The following is a 17,315-nucleotide window of genomic DNA, read 5'->3' as shown; positions in this document are numbered from 1 at the left end:
ACCTCTTGCTCAGAGGAGCTCCTGAGTGTGATGGCTTCGGGATACTAGAGGAGGAGGCAGTATCCCTTTGGTGGTGTGGTTTGGCAGCAAAGCTCTCCGTCAATTCTGAAAGCTAAACCTGAAGTCGGTTTTCTGTCAGCGAGTACCCTGCAATATTGCTTAAAACTGGATACTTTTTCCGGCACTAGACCTTGCATGATAAATATTTTATGTGCTAGCTTGGTTAGATAACGGAATTCTCACTTTGAAATAATCTTTACTTCAATTTCTAGTGTCTGCCATGAAATGTAAAGCCATCTTTAGTCCCTGGTCCAATGTAGGAGACTTTTTCTCCTCCTTTGGAAACTAAGGGGAAACATTCTTTGTTTCCTGTGTTCTGAAAATTCAACATGTGCCATAGTTTGTCTGTTTCCATCCATCATGCTGTGCTCTTAGTGGGTCCTTTCAATGTAGAAACTCGTGTCCTTATTTGCTGGAAAAATCTCTTAATGGCTTTGATGGTTATTTCCTTTCTACAGTTTCCTTTGTTCCTTTATTTTGGAACTGCTGTTTCTTCGTTATTGGACTTTTGTGGACTGGTTCTGTAGTTTTATCTCTTCTCTCTTATTTTCTGTCTTTTTAAATAGGAGCTACACTAAATTTTATCTTTTAACTTATGTAGTAAGCTTTAAAAGAATTTTGCTATGTATTTCTATTTCAAGAGCACTCCTAAAAGATAAAAATAGAACGACCCTACAATCCAGCAATTGCACTGCTAGGTATTTAACCAGAAGGTACAAAAATATTGATTCAAAGGGATACATGCACCTGATGTTTATAGCAGCATTATCAACAATAGCCAAATTATGGAAAGAGCCCAAATGTCCATCAGCTATTGAATGTATAAAGAAGTTATGGATATATGTGTATATGTGTGTGTGTGTGTATGTATATGAAATGAAATGATATATACGTATTTGAAATCTTGCTATTTGCAACAATGTGTATGGAGCTAGAGTGTACTATGCTAAGTGAAATAAGTCAGAGAAAGACAAATGCCATATGATTTCACTCATATGTGGAATTTTAAGAAATAAGATAGATGAACATATGGGGGAAAAAGAGAGAGGCAAACCATAAAATCGACTCTTTTTTTTTTTTTTAAGATTTATTTATTTATTTATTTATCAGAGAGAGAGAGAGGGAGAGAGAGCGAGCACAGGCAGACAGAATGGCAGGCAGAGGCAGAGGGAGAAGCAGGCTCCCAGCCCAGCAAGGAGCCCGATGTAGGGACTTGATCCCAGGATGCTGGGATCATGACCTGAGCCGAAGGCAGCTGCTTAACCAACTGAGCCACCCAGGCGTCCCCATAAAATCGACTCTTAACTCTAGAGAACAGATGAGGGGGCTGCTGGAGGAGAGGTGGGTAGAGGGATGGCTTAAATGGGTGATGGGTATTAAGGATGGCTTGTACTGTGATGAGCACTGGGTGTTATATGTAAGTGATGAATTAACAAATTTTACCCCTGAAACTAATATTACATTGTATGTTACCTAACTGAAATTTAAATAAAATCTTGAAACAGAAAAGAGCACTCCTTTTCAGTGATCTTAATGTTCCATTTTGATAATATACTGTTCTAATTTTGTTATATGTCTAGTATTATATTTTTCTTTTTTTAAAAAATGCATACTATCATACATATTTTTCATTTAAAAATATATATTATGCATACAATCATAGTTTATTTTCTTTACATTGCTTGTTTTTCATTTTTATTTATTTATTTATTTATTTATTTATTTTGCCATCTGATTTGGCCTTGATCTTTTAGTAGAAGCTTTCTTGAACCTGATAATCTTTATTTGCTGGTCATAAATAACAGTGAGGAACTTAAAGAACTTAAAAGAATATGATTAGGTTTGTCTACTGTGAGCTTTACCATAGGATGACCTGGTAGAAGCTACTTATTTCCCTTTTGGGATACTGGAGAAATAAGTGGGTCAGAGTCCCAGTTTCTTATCTTGTATGCATTCTGAAGTATAGGGAGTCGAGAATAGGGTGCCTACCCTGCAAGATGGCATGCATTCTCCAATACACAGGAACTCTCTTTTACTATTGCAAAGAGTAAAGCTATTTTTGTCACTGAAAGGGAGGAGACATGGATATTTGACAATTTTTTTTTTTTAAGATTTTATTTATTTGACATAGAGAAAGAGACAGCCAGAGAGGGAACACAAGCACAGGGTTGAGAGAACAGGGAGCCCACTGTGGAGCTCAATCCCAGGATCCTGGGATGATATGACCTGAGCCAAAAGGCAGAAGCTTAAGGACTGAGCCACTGAGGCACCCCAGATTTGACAGTTTCTTAAGCAGACTTTGAGTTAACTCTCCTTCTTTTTCTTTTTTTTGGGGGGAGGATGGGGGCAGAGGGAGAGGGAGAGAGAGAGAAAATCTTAAGCAGGCTCCATGTCCAGTGCAGAGCCCAACACAGGGTTCAGTCTCACAACCTTGAGATCATGACCCGAGCCAAAACCAAGAGTTGGATGCTTAACTAATAGAGCCAGCCAGGTGCCCTTGAGTTAATTCTCTTTATTAATCTCTTCGTTTCACCCCAGTTTCCAGAAGGCCTGGAGGCTGCCAGTTGCAGAGCACTTTGGTGATTCTGCATAGTAAATTGGCTCGCTTCTTGGAGCTCCTCATTGCCGTTTTAAGATTTTAGTTTCTCAAATGCATCCACTTCCAGAAGTTTGTTGTTGTTTTGACCCTTCTCTTGTTCTCTCCTACTTGTGGATTTGTTTTTAAAAATAATTTCCTTTTTTTAGGAATTTGGGAAAGAGGAAAAATCGATGTATGTCCTCAATATTCTGTGATCAATTTGCTTTTATTTATTTTGATATGATTCTTGAGATAATACATCATTTCATAGGTGAATGTAAATGAATATATATATGTGTGTGTGTCTGCATGTACATGCATATATATATTACATATGGGTATATATTTAGGTTATCAATTTTGATTTTGATGTCAGTAAACACAGAAAAAGGAGGTAGTTTGGAGACAAGTGTTTGTAATGCTGAGTAGTGATAATGAAGTGAAAATTAGGGAACAAAAAGAAATTTACCTACTCCCTATTTTAGCTACTGTCTTTTAGGGTTTTAGGCACTTTGGAAGACATTTGTTGTTGCTTTTAATTGTCACAATGGTGGAATTTGGTAAATTACTCTCTTAAAGTATTAAGTACCAGACCTATAAAAATTTACTGGAATAATTTACCAAATAATAGTAATTTTGAAATATAATGTAGCTTCTTAGAAATGCAGCTAGACAACAGTATGAGTCTACTGCAAAGGAACTGTATTTAGGCAGGTAAAGTGGGGAAATGGTAATTATCTATTTAAAACTGGTAATAAAAGTATTTTATTTATGTATTTTTAATTATTTTATTTATTTATTTGACCAAGAGAGACACAGCGAGAGAGGGAACACAAGCAGGGGGAGAGGGAGAGGGAGAAGCAGGCTTCCTGCTGAGCAGGGACTTGATCCCAGGACACTGGGATCATGACCTGAGCCAAAGGCAGACATTTAATGACTGAGCCACCTAGGTGCCCCAATAGAAGTATTTTCATATTAAACATGTAGATAAGAGTCTTACAGATCTAGGAAAAAAGTAGAATTAGATAAGACAAATAATGTAGCTATAGTGGGGGAAAATATTACATATTTTCATCCCTTTGTGTATTTAACAAGTATACACAGACACACTAACCATGAGAGATGTAGCAGTGAACTACACGCTTAACTTACTTTCTAGAGGTTCACAACAAGTAAGCAAAGACTTATACAGGAAATACAGAAGTGAAGAAGGTGCATCAGGGTGGCCAGGCAAGACCTCTCTGAGTCCGTAACTGTTTTTACTCAGAAATCTAAAAGGGATGTGAGAGAGAGCCCTGTGAATTTGTGTTTGGGGGATTCTGAGAAAAAGACACTTTTGTTTGTAAGCCAACTGAAACTAGCTTTAGCCAAACAAAACAAACAACAAAGAAACAAAGAAAACAAACAAACAAAAACAAAAATACAACCTCAGCCCTATCCAAAACTAGGAACTCTTAAGATTAAGGGTGACAAAGAAAAAGTCGATTGATGTCATTAGACCTCTCTGTCACCCCTCGAGTTTGCTGTGTTCTCTCTATGCTATTTTCCTTTTTGGGCAGGCCATCTCCATGTGGCAATAGGATGGTCCCTAGCAGATCAGTATGTACATTGTTCTCACTAGTTGTAGTGATGCTAGAGAAAATAACATAACCCTCCTTGGACCTGATTTTATGCCAACACCCCAAAAGGATTCTGCTTGGACTTGCTTGGGTGCCGTGCCAATCTCTGGACCAGTCATGTTGCTCACAGGGTAATGGACTCTGATTTGTCAGCTTGGGTCACACACACATTCCTGTAATGTAGAAAGCTGGGGACTCATATGATTGACAGCTAAAATTAGTTAGAATTGGTAGAGAAGCAATTCTTTTTTTTTTTTTTAAGATTTTTTTTTTTTTTTATTTGACAGACAGAGATCACAAGTAGGCAGAGTGGCAGGCAGAGAGTGAGAGAGAGGAGGAAGCAGGCTCCCCGCGGAGCAGAGAGCCCCATGTGGGGCTCAATCCCAGGACCCCGGGATCATGACCTGAGCCGAAGGCAGAGGCTTCAACCCACTGAGCCACCCAGGCGCTCTGGTAGAGAAGCAATTCTTAAAAGTTCCCCAAATTAAGAGATGCAAAGAAGGCTTTTAAAAATCCTACAGATAATCACATTTAAATATGGAAACTTTGAAAGGGAATTATTGGTGGGATAACGTTTGTTTTTATATTATACATGCTTTTTAAAAATTTGTCTTCTAGCAATTAAATAGGACTGAGTGTATTATCTTCTTAGGAAATGACTTCAGTCTAAGGGGCTATGTTAGGAAAGGATTATCCTCAGAAAAATAATACAATGGAAGATTACTAGGATCTGGTTCTGGTCTTAATTGGAAGGAAATTAGGCAAAGAGATGATTATAAGACTTTTACCATGTGAAGATTACCATACTGCTTTAAGATTTGTGACAGAGGCCCTAGGAAGGAATTGAAAATGCACTTGGCTAGAACATTGTCTCAGTCAGTAAGGGAAAAAAAGCCCAATTATGATTGGCTGAGACTAGGAATACTTCTTCCTTTCTCAAGCTCCATGTTCATCATAGGTCAGCTGGTGGGCCCTCCTCCCGGTGGTCACTCAGAGACTTAGGCAGACAGAGTAGCTACCATCTTGAATTTTTTCATTCACTGTGGCAGAAATTAAGATAGCTGTAAATTGTTTCATAGACATAATTATATGCTCCAACCTGAGTGGCACAGATGTCACTTTTGCTTACAACTCAATGACCATACACAGTTATGGTCCCTTCCCCAAAGGGACTAAGAGGTGCAATCCTTTTATGCTGGAAGAAGACCAGGAAGATTTTGGTGGACATCATGAATGACTAACACAAGTATTTATGGTTCTTATTCATTGGAAACCATGTCAGAGGATTAGATAATTTCAGCAGAAAGAAAGAAAAGAAAGAAGAGGAAAACTTGACATCTAGTATAGTCACTGGACTAGAACAAAAATTTGTGAAAAAGCCTAAAGGCATCATAGCAAATAAGGTACATGAATGTCTGTGTTAAAACTTTTACCTAAGAAAAATTCTAAAAATGTTTTAGAAATTATTCAGATTGGATATTAGAAGTTACTTGTACTCAGATAAATTTATAAATGTAAAATTTGGAGAAAATTTAACTATACAAATAATTTGTGATAAATAGCTCCTGAATTCTGGACTGAATCTATTGTCTAGATATCAAAAAATATATAAAATACAATTTAGAATAAAATACTTAGAATATTCTTAAACTGAATAAATGTTAATTAAATGGCAATCAATTTTTTTTAACTTTCATTTGCTTATAAATTAAAATGGATGAATTGAAACAGTGTCATTTATAAGAGACTTCTGCTGGTTTCTTTCTGTGGCATCTTTGATTTTCTACTAACATTCTATTCTTATCACTTCAGATCACTATTGCCACTGACTTCAGTAGGATTACAAACAACTGAGTGGCAGGCAATTTGCTCTATGGTGTGTGGCTTTGTGGTAATTTGGGATAGAGCATATCTCTGTGAACACCTTATATTTGCTGAGCACAACAGATCCAGGGCGCTTCTTGAGCCCACCTTTGCAAAACTCCATTGGTTAATATGCTGGGAGCTTACCACAAGCATGAAATACAGAAAGAGTGGACAAGGATAGATTATCAGGGGATCCAGCATTAGATCTGGGTGCTTGAGGCTTCACAATTATGGTTTTATTGTATGTATGATCATTTAAGTAATTCAGTATAAGCTATGTATTGTAGGTATGTATTATGACTAAAATCCTCAATTAGAAGAATAATTAATTAACATTTGAAGCATCCTAAACAAAATTAATCTTCTGATGTTCATCACTTGGGATTTCTAAAACACAGGCTGCTGTCTTAGTGTCTTTTGCTGATATTCCTCTTCCTGGCCTAAAAACTTTTAGAATGCTCCAGAACTCAGTACTTGAGGTAATCTCATTTAGTGCATAACTTAAAAATAACATCCACAGGGGCACCTGGGTGGCTCAGTGGATTAAAGCCCCTGCCTTCGGCTCAGGTCATGATCCCGGGGTCCTAGGATCGAGCCCCACATCAGGTTCTCTGCTCAGCAGGGAGCCTGCTTCCCTTCCTCTCTCTCTGCCTGCCTCTCTGTCTACTTGTGATCTCTGTCTGTCAAATAAATAAATAAAATCCTTAAAAAAAAAAATAACATCCACATTGCTGCCCTGTTGTCTCTATCAATATCAGATTGTGTATTAAATGATCTCAATGGCTGTGTGCTAGCTCCATGTGGCTGTCAAATAACTATTCAAAAATTAACATATCTAAAACAAGACTTTAATCTCTTTCTCCATCCCTCAAAACAAAGAAGTCTATCTCATTATTTAGCCCATTTCCCAAGTGCTGGGTCATCTCTGATTCTTTTCCTCACACTCCCCACTGAGGTCTATCAGTAGACCAGCTATCCATTGGCTTTGTTTTTTCCACTGAAACTGATGTTGAAATGATGATGATGATGATGATAAAATTGATGTTAGCATCTCTATTATTGCCAACTTTGGTGAAGCCACCATCATCTCTTATCTGACTTACTGCAATAGGTCTCCTCCCGTAATAGCTTCCCTGATTCCACTCTTGGAGCCCTTGAGTCTTTTCTTCATCCTCACAGCAGCCAGAGAGATAATGTCACTCCTCAGCTCAAAACTAACATATTTTCATGTCATGAGTCTTGTCCACATAGATTTTGTGTAAATAAAAAAAAAAACAGTTATATACAAAATAGCATATAGCTTTACAAGGAATATACTTAACACATTACAGTTTGGAAGGGGATAGGAGTGCAAAGTGGGAATGAAAGAGGAGGTGAAAAAGAAATGGGGTCTTATGTGGACCCACTGGGAAACAATTGCAGGACTGAAGAAATAGAACTCAACTTTCTAAACTGGAGATTTGGAAAAAAAAAATCAGTAAATCAGCAGCAAATCAGTAAATCAGTTAATCAGTAAATGAAGTTGTATATGTTTTTGAGTGAATAGTCTGTGACATTTAATATTTTACTTGAACATACTACAGCCAAGAAGGCAACATATGAGCTTTGGCATTATAATTTTTTTTAACCTCTTGAAATCTAATTGTTTTCATTCAAACCAAATACCTCTTGGTGGAGTAAATCACTGCGAAGTATGTATTTGGAACTCTTTTCTTTGCTAGTAAAGCTTTTGGAATCTCAAATCTTAGATATGTGTCAGATTTGGAAGCTCATCCCTTTTCCTTTCTAGTTTGCTTAAATATGAAAACATTCTAAAGGTCAGTGTGAACTTTCATCAAATTAGAGTATACAGGTAGAATATTACATTGAAAAGTAAAATTAATTACATTTGAAAGCTTGGGTATAGCTTTTTGAAGGACTTGTAAGGCACAGAATGAAACACATTGGATGTTACTATGTATAAACCCTGTTCAGCTAATTCAAGTGACATAAAGACAAAATGGTATTAGAGTACCATATATATAAATAATATAATGAGCTAAATTCTTAAATTTTGCAATAAAATGTATAAAAATTTTAGCCTATATACTTAGGGTAGGAAAATATGCATTTGAGGCATTTTAAAAATGGCTAAATATTATCATCACAAAGTACTATTAAGAAATCCAATCCATTTTGTTTCAGAGTAGATGTGAATGGAGCTGTTGGCTTCAAGGGGACATTAAATCCCTTTTTCTATCAGCAGTTTGGTATCTATTAAAGAGAAGTTTCTGTGTTTATAGGCACTCCCATGCCTCTCACCTTACGAGTGGAACTTTAATAAATAAAAGTTCATGAATTGAAGATGATTGCATTGACTCTTATATTTTTAAGAGAATTTTGACTCATGCACGTTTAGGCTCCTAGCTTGCTGGATGTGGCTTAGCTTAAGATGAACCTGATCTATGAGAATCTTGTATTTCATTATAGGACAATCATAAGAAAAATTCAAAAGAGAAAATCACTTCTGGAAAGAAAACACTAGCTGTCACTTATTGAATACCTAGTGTGTGATAGCTGTGGTAGGTACTTTATAACAAATCCTTTAATGTTATCATCTTTTAATATTTATATTTATATCATTATTCTACAGAAGAAAAACTTATACCTTAGAGACTTTTAGTGAGTTTCTCAATTTCAAACAGAAGAAACAAGGTGAAGGTTGAACTCAGGTCTCTTTGGTGTCCCAGTAAATTACTAAATCATCTAACTTGGATATCTGGATGTTCTAATTTGCCTTTGTTGGATACATATGATTTTATTTTTGCATAAAAGTAACCACAGGATGAAAGTGAAGACAAAGATCATTATCAGGACGTCAAATATTTTATTCATTTATTTTATTTTATTTTTTAAAAGATTTTATTTATTTGACAGAGAGAGATCGCAGGTAGGCAGAGAGACAGAGAGAGAGAGAGAGAGAGAGAGAGAGAGAAGCAGGCTTCCCGCTGACCAGAGTCTGATGCGGGGCTCGATCCAGGACCCTGAGATCATGACCTGAGCCACCCAGGTGCCCAGGGATGTCAAATACTTAAGTAAAAGTGAAGAATTTAGCTTACCATTTGGATATTTTATCAGTATTACATATAAATATTCAGATATTTCCAAATACATTTTTAGTAGCACATGAACAAAAAATGAATAATAGACTGAATTTAGCATTTCTGTTCAGCTGTTTTTTAATCATGTTTTATAACCTAAAATATGCATTAATAAATAGTTTACTTGGATCTTAACTAAACTTATTGTAGTAATCATTTCACAATATGCACACATGTCAGATCATTATGTTGTACACCTTAAATTTATGCAATGTTGTATGTCAATTATAGGTCAATAAAACGGGAAAAAATAGTTTTGATTCTTCACAACAAAGACTTAAATGTCTTCTTTTTCTGGACCTTGGTTGAGCAGCAGGTTACTTACAATAATCCATTTTCTGCTTTGAGCATGTGGGACCTGAAATGAGAGCAAGAGTCCAGTGTTTTAATTTTCCTGTTATATTCTGAAAGAAGGCTGTTAAGATTCAGATTTGTGGGTGAGTGCTCATGTGGTGGCTAACAGAAAAGAGTGTCCAGGTAACAACACTGGGTTGGGCACTGAGTGCTGTCCTGCTGTCACTTGCTTTTTCAGTCTTAGATCATAATGAACTGTATATGGGACTTTTTTTTTTGCTCATTTGCACAATGACAGGGCTCATTTTTTATATATGTAAAAATTTAAGTATATCACAGTAAAATATAGATTCTTATAACAATCATATGAGGTGATATAGATATTTTGCTAGCATAGGTATTTTAATCTACCGTGAGTAAAAATACCTATGTTAGGTATTTTTATAAATACCTATACTCAAATTCTAAAAATATGAAGTAACATTCCTTAACATAAGAAATATTTTAATAGCTTTTTAAGAATCAGGCCCAGAAAGATAACTTTTTATTCTTAAAGTTATGACCAAGTAAAAATTCTGGCAAACCTACCATGGAAAAAAGAGATAAGCACAGCTAAGAAAGAAATAAAAGATACTTTGAGGATGTGACATGAGGTTCTATGAAAATGAGCAAAAATCCAGAGGAATAATATATTAAAGTGTTTCTCGTATTGTCTCAGGACCACCTACATCAGATTCTTCTGGGGTTGTTGGAGGAAGAATGTGAGTCAAGCTGTTTATTCCTAGGTCCCACTTCAGAACCATTGAGTCAAGATCTCTGGGCGTGGGACTGAGGAATCTGCATTTTCACAAGACTTGGATATTATCCTATGGTCTCTAATGTTTGATTGTCAGTGCATTTGGCTTTGAATTTAATCCATCCCAATTCATTTCATATTTTAATTGCACACATTTAGAACATACAGTGAAAGAAGAAAGTTACTTTGTAAATACAGAAAAAAGTCACTCACTATCTTTTTTTTTTTTTTTTTTTTTTTTTAGAGAGGGAGAGGGAAAACACAAGCAGGGGTGGAGGTAAGGGGGATGGTGGCAGAGGGAAAGAGAGAATCTTAAGCAAATTCCATGCCCAGTGCAGAGCCAGACATGATATGGGGCTCCATCTCATGACCCTGAGATCATGACCTGAGCTGTAATCAAGAATTCCATACTTAACTGGCTAAGCCACCCAGGTGCCCATTTAAAAAAAAAAAAAAAAAAAAACCAACTATCTTCTATAGTTGAATTGTAAAACTGTGTTTTGATCATAATGAGATTGAAGTTTGGATACTGCTAAGACACTTCATTCTTAAAAAAAGAATGAGGATCTTTCGTTTACCTTCTATGAAGCATTTTAATTTGATCTTGAAAGAGGTGATTACTTTATTGTTAGGTAAACGGAATTAGAATAACATCTCGGCTCTCCAACACTGATGTATTATGCATATATGTATTTCCCATGGAAAGAGGATGACTTTGGAGGCAGACAAAGGATTCAGAATCCTTCTTAGAGTCTTAGTTTTTTTTCCTGGAAAAATAGAACAATTAATACCAGCCTGAGGGGTTTGTAAATGTTAACCGAAATGGCATATGTAAAACTCCTAGCCTGCTGCCAACACACAGCAGACATTCTGTAATGAGAGCTACCCTTAGCCTATTATCCTTTGTATTCAGTGATGACATCATTGAAATAGCCTTATCCACAGAGAGCAGTTTTTTGTCTGCACAATGCACACAGGTGGGCCTTCTTGGATTTGTAGCTATAGTGATTGCCTGAGGATTCTGCTGCTATTTGCATCAGTTATTTGGTTTTCAATATTCCACAGATATTTAGTCTAACCTGTATATCGCATGCCAGTTTGTTATAAGTCTTTTCCCTACCTTGATTTCCCCATAATTCTATCCCATTCCCATTGTCAAATTGTCTGACATTATACATCAGAGCTGTATAAACCTTAGTCTCTTTTCTGCTAGAATCATCCACACCATTAAAAAAAATTATTAGGGTTATCTGATTCTATTTCTTCCTATTAGTCATTATTAAATGTTATGTCTAGGATTTCATTTTTACTGATCTTTACCTTGCTGCAATTATTAGTTGATTGACTTAAAGGTGAATGTAATAGCAAAGCTTAGAAACAATGATATGTTTATAGTGTGCTGATGTCTCATACTCAATTTGTATACTGTAAAATCTCATTAATCCGAAATCAACATGTACTTATGTATATTACCATCCTAAGTCACAGACAAGGATCAAGAGAGTCTACATCTGTCCTTTTGCTCACTGCTCTTACTGAACAGAATCTCAATCAGTAAGGGCTAGAGCCATCCAACATTTTAAATCAGGCTTTTCAACAACAAAGAATTAAGCAAAAAAAAAAAAAAAATGATTTTCAAATTCATCTTTGGTCAGTAAAGAATATGTAAAACTAAATGAATTATCTTGAATCATCTTTCACATACCCCTCTGTAATTTCATTAATAGTTTTAAGAAAATTTTCAATAAATTTTTCAATGATAGATTGAAAATCTAGTTGTGCATAGCTTAAGATGTTATTCATATAAAATATCAGTCTTTAGTATATATCTGTTATTATTACCAATCATCTATCTTTCTGAAAGATTCTGGGATTAGTTCATAAAAAATCAGTTCTCACATGAAAGAATGCGATTCAGTTGTTTAACAAAAGCTGAAGTGATCCTGACTCAGGATTTGTCCTAACAATCACAGCATTTCTGAAATGTTCTAATTAGATGTTGGTCTGTATAAATCCATTTAAAGTAAGTTCATACAACTGTTATTTTTATTCTCTTTGGAGATGCAAAGGGTTTTAATTGGAGTGCCAATTTTCTGCATCCTTAGCTTCCTTAGAATTGTAGCTTTGTTGTTAAAATGTGTCTCATTGATAAAAGACTCTGGAGTTTGTGGGGGGAAAAAAGCCTGTTCTATTGTTTGGAAACATTAACAGATATTTTCCAATTTAAAGAAATTGACTTTTTAAGCCTAATTCAGGCAAAATATAAGAATTTCAAAGTAGAATCCAATTATCTTTAACTTGTACACTTTGTTGAAAAGCTATTAAATTGGAAAATTTTGTGCTTTTTAGAAAGCATAGTTAAATTTTCTGGTGACAAGAAATGCAAAATAAAAATAATTAAAAAATGAAAACCTTGACAGAGTAATCATATTTTCTTCACAACTGAAGTTTTATGTACACACAAAACTTGGGTGTGTTCCTTACCTCATCATTTATAATATCTTAACAGTCTGTGAATTTTTTATTACCAAATGTAATCGCATTAATACAAAATTCTGCCACTAGGTGGCTCCATATAGCTTTTAAAAAAGCAGTCTTCTATGAAAATCTGTTTCGGGATATTTCTTTTTTCTTACTCCATCTCCTGTATTTTTTGCCTGTGTATTACAGCCTGTGTAGCTTAGTTGCAAACGATTAGCTGTATGAAATTAGAACCTATGTTCAACGTGCTGTCAACTCCTGTGTCTAGTCAACAAATAATGAAAGGTGACAGATGACAATTCAATAGGACTGTGATTTTTGGCTGGATGCCATTTTTCAATGCTTGGATTCTTAGCAAAATTATTTCTGACTTTATTTTTCACATCAGAACTCCATTTGAGCACCAAGTCTTATTTCCTGTAGTTAGAGAAATCCTAAAAAAATTCATGGAAAGAAAGATGGCTTTCTTTTTAAGTCCCTGAGAAATTCCTGATCTGGGAGGAAAGGGGTGATGGCAGAAAATATACCCTAGATTAGGAGTTGGAGCACCAGTAATCTCGTTTGGGTTTGGCAGGTGATCAATGCAATTATTCCCCCCTAAATCTCAGCTTCTTCATCCACAAAATGAAGGGGTTAGAGTAGACGATATTTGGAATCTCTTCTAGTTTTAAATATTTTAAGATGTGTGATATGTGCAAAGGGATTCCTTAAGCAGAACTGTTCATATACACATAGATATGATTCACTTTCATATATTATACATCCCCGAGGAAAGGGAGCTGTCAAAGTTTCTCTAGCCCCAGTGCCCAAAACAGTGCCTGGCACATAGAAGAAATGCAACATACATATTTAAGGAGTAAACAAACTTGGGACTTGAAGATGGAGATCATAGGGCAATGTTGGCTCTCCAACGTCCTACTCCATCTTTCTCTCTTTTTGACTGAACCTCCAGTTTCTATTTTTAGAGTTACAGGTGCTCAGCAATGAAGGCAAGTCATCTCATAATGCCTGTGTTCTTTCTGGAAAAGAAGCGAAAGTTTCTAAGCTTTTTCTATTTACCAAGTTTGTTGTTTAGATTAAAATAGATATTGTAGATGCTTTAGAAGGCAAAACCCATCTGCAGCTATAGACTTAAAGTCCTGGAGCATGGCAGTAACAAACTCTGAATAGAGGACCTTGCTTAAGCTGGGCAGCTCTGAAGCTGCTGGGCCCAGTGTGAAGCAGAGGTCTAGAAACATGGTCCTGAGTAAAAATGGGGTGTTGAAAAAAAATGGGGTGTTGAGAGCGGCTTGAAGATGGGTGGAGAAGTGAAAGAATACTTTATGAATTTTAATGAAACAGTCAAATAGGGCATGGATAAATGCAAAACGCTCAGCATGTCACAGAAAAAGATAGTGTTAATATACCACATTTGTGAAGAATATAAGAATCTTGACAGCAGGCATTTATGACTAAATCAAGCCAAATATCTAATTCTGAAACTATCTGAAGGGGACTTCTTGATAACAGCAAAATCATTAGGAATCTGCAGACTCATAGTATGAGAAAAGAATAATGGACCATTCACAATAGAATTGTCTTGAAAATATATAGAAGGAATTAAAACCTATATAATGCAGTTGTTGTAAGTATTTTCTGGTTATGATCACCTCTGAGTTATTAACTATCTAGAAATGGAAATATTTATATGACATTGTAACCTTCTAGTTGGTCTCTTTCTGGGCTCTTCTGTGTCCTGCTATGCTGTAGGGAGTTGGAATGGCTTTATCCTTCTTGATTTTTGTTAGGAAGAGGAAAAATCTCAGCTGGCCTCAATTCCCCATTGTGCAGATGCTTAGGAGTCTATAGCTTTTGCTGGAAACCTATTGAAATACCCCTGCTGACTACAGCAACCCTAAGAGGATTCACCATTGAATATTGCTTCCTGGAATATAGGTCACCATGGAAGTACAATAAAAGTTATTAAAATTTTTGCTAATTTTTTAATGGCAAAAAAATTCACACTTTGACAGAATTTTGGGAATTTTGCTTGGATGCTCTCAATATAAAGCATCTGAAATTTTAACACTGTCAAGTTTCTTCTTTTGATATTTCTTCTTGGATTATGCCATTTTTGTATGTGTTATGACTAAAGTGTTTTGCTCTGGTTGGAAAGGGTAGAACAGAAGACACCCCCCTTCTTAATGATGAGGAATAAATATTGTTGGCCTATTTGTGAAAATGATGTTAATCTGCAGCAAAATGGAAAATATATGTACTACATAATGGTAATATAAATTATAGAGTATGAAATCTTATCTGTGATGATAGAAATAGGTAAATGTTGAATATGTCACAAGAATAGGAATCAGATGATATGGACAAATAAAAATTTGAATTTGTTTTTTTTTTTTTATTTTGACTGATTTTCTACTCGGACTTCTGTTGTTTCAATATTATTCTGATGATAAATATTTAAAGCCATATTCTCGTCTTAAGTTTTATTGGAGCATAACAGGTGCATTAATTGATGAACGCTCCCTTATTCTCATACTATAACCCTGATCAGGGATTGAGGGTTTTTCCTATTTTCACTTTTTTTCCAAAGAGAAAAAACTTTAATCTGGCACAAGGGAAACAGCTTTTAGAGTAGACAAGTAGTGAAGCATTGGGGTAGATGAATCTCTGATCATCTTACATGATTCAGCCTGGTTCAGCCACGCAGGGAATCTTACTTTCTTTTTCTGTTTGTTTCTCAGTCTCCCATTCATGTACATTCTCACTCATACACCAAACACACACCTTGGGAACCCAACCAGAGTGGCAGTGGCTATGAGAGTCCTTAGTCAAGGATTTGTGGATTTGAGATCCCAGCCATCTTTTACTATTACCATCCTATGGAAATGGAATCTACTTTTGCAAAATATGTTCATCATTTTAATCACTTTGATACATTATAGAACTCCCATTAATAGTGATACTTTTGACTGCAAATGAAGCTGTATTTACTATGATTATATAGCTACATTTACTTGATTATATAAAAATGTCACACATTTTACTATAAGAACTATTAGACTATTTGATTTTTATCTTAAAAAGTTATTAACAAAGTAGCATAATGTGGAAGAAAAGCCAGTGGACTGGGAGGTGGAAAGACTGATTCTAGTCCAGTCATTGTTATAACCAGCATGACCACTTTCTCTTTAATGATGCAAGTTCTGTCATGGTCTAGTTGATCTCTAGATAGGGTGATCATACATTCTCTTTTGCTTGAGACGGTCCAGGTTTACACCTGTTATCTCAATGTAATTATTAATAGCACCCTTTCACTCTCAAAAGTGTCCTGGTTTGGATGATAAATTATATGGTTACTTTATCTCTAAAGATCTTTTCAACTTGTATATTCTTTGATGTTGCTGAGAGATGAGATGTGGAATCAATTGTCTGAGAGAAGTCATTGAAATTCTGGTCCTTTCCTTTGAGCAGTGGTGAGAGATGAAGGCATTGAGTTTGATATGGCCTGGATCGTGAAGGTCTGATATTCAAAGACTTTTAATTTTATCCTGAAGCCTATGGGGAAACATTTTAATCAGGCAAGTAACTGAGATTCACTTTGGTTACGTTTTAGAGAATGGATTTTAAGATACTGTTACTGGAGACAGAAATCTTGCTAAGAGATTATTACAATAATTCAGATAAGAGATGATGGAGATCTTAGCTAAGGTTATGACACAAAGGAGATATTCAGGTGTTAACATCTATAGGATAGAGTGAATTTGGAGATTATAGGAGATGCTAGAGTCTAGGATAGTATCTCTCCTGATCTCACCAACTTCTTAAATGATTGAGTAGCTAGTGATAGCAAAAGGAAGACCATCAGCTTTGGAGATCTACACTGAAGATACAATGGGCTCAATCCTAGGTATGTGGAGTTTATCATATTTGTGAGACATGCAAATCTCAATATCTAGTAGAGATTTACATATAGAAAAATAACATGAAAATATTGCCTTCTGGTCTGGTGATGTGGATTTGGGAGTGATTAACACATTCAAAGATCTGGAAGAGAATCTAGGGGAATATAGAGTGAGACAAAATTGAACCAAATAAAGAAACTTGGGGGCTCCTAGCATTGAAGGGAAGAGCAAATAAGGAAAAACACCTGAAATGGGAGACTGGTAAGGAGCTACTACTGAAGGAGAAAGATATCCGTGAGAGCGATGTCATATAACCACAGAAGTACTTAAATATTCCTTTTTTAGAGCATGGCATTATGCTTCAATTTAGTGGTGCTCACATTTTTTGGTCTCAGGATTCCTTCACATTAAAAATTTTTGAGCATGCAAAGAATTTGCAGGTTATAGTTATTGATATTTATTATAAAAGAAATAATATTGAGAAAGTTTAAAACACTTATTAGTTCATCTAACTGTAATAGGTTGAGTCAGTGTTAACAGTTATGTGACTTTTGTGAAAATGATACTTTTAAATAAATTCTG

General features: G+C 35.5%; 1 long non-coding RNA gene across 2 annotated transcripts in view; it reads left to right on the top strand.

Annotated features, from left to right (window-relative positions):
- The window catches only part of LOC309859414, a 142,791-nt gene that overhangs the window by 26,413 nt on the left and 99,063 nt on the right, over window positions 1–17,315 (top strand). Inside the window, exon 1 of one of the 2 annotated variants that reach the window (XR_014308677.1) lies at window positions 10,596–10,630. The exons of the other annotated variant lie outside the window; for it this stretch is intronic. This is a non-coding gene — a long non-coding RNA (uncharacterized lncRNA). Of the gene's footprint in view, window positions 1–10,595; window positions 10,631–17,315 lie in introns of those variants that run through there. 2 annotated transcript variants of the gene reach the window in all.

The sequence above is a fragment of the Mustela nivalis genome (assembly GCF_964662115.1).
Source record: "Mustela nivalis genome assembly, chromosome: 2".
Taxonomy (NCBI): Eukaryota; Metazoa; Chordata; class Mammalia; order Carnivora; family Mustelidae; genus Mustela; species Mustela nivalis.
Note: the sequence above shows the minus strand (reverse complement) of the source record. Positions and strands in the feature narration are given on the sequence as shown.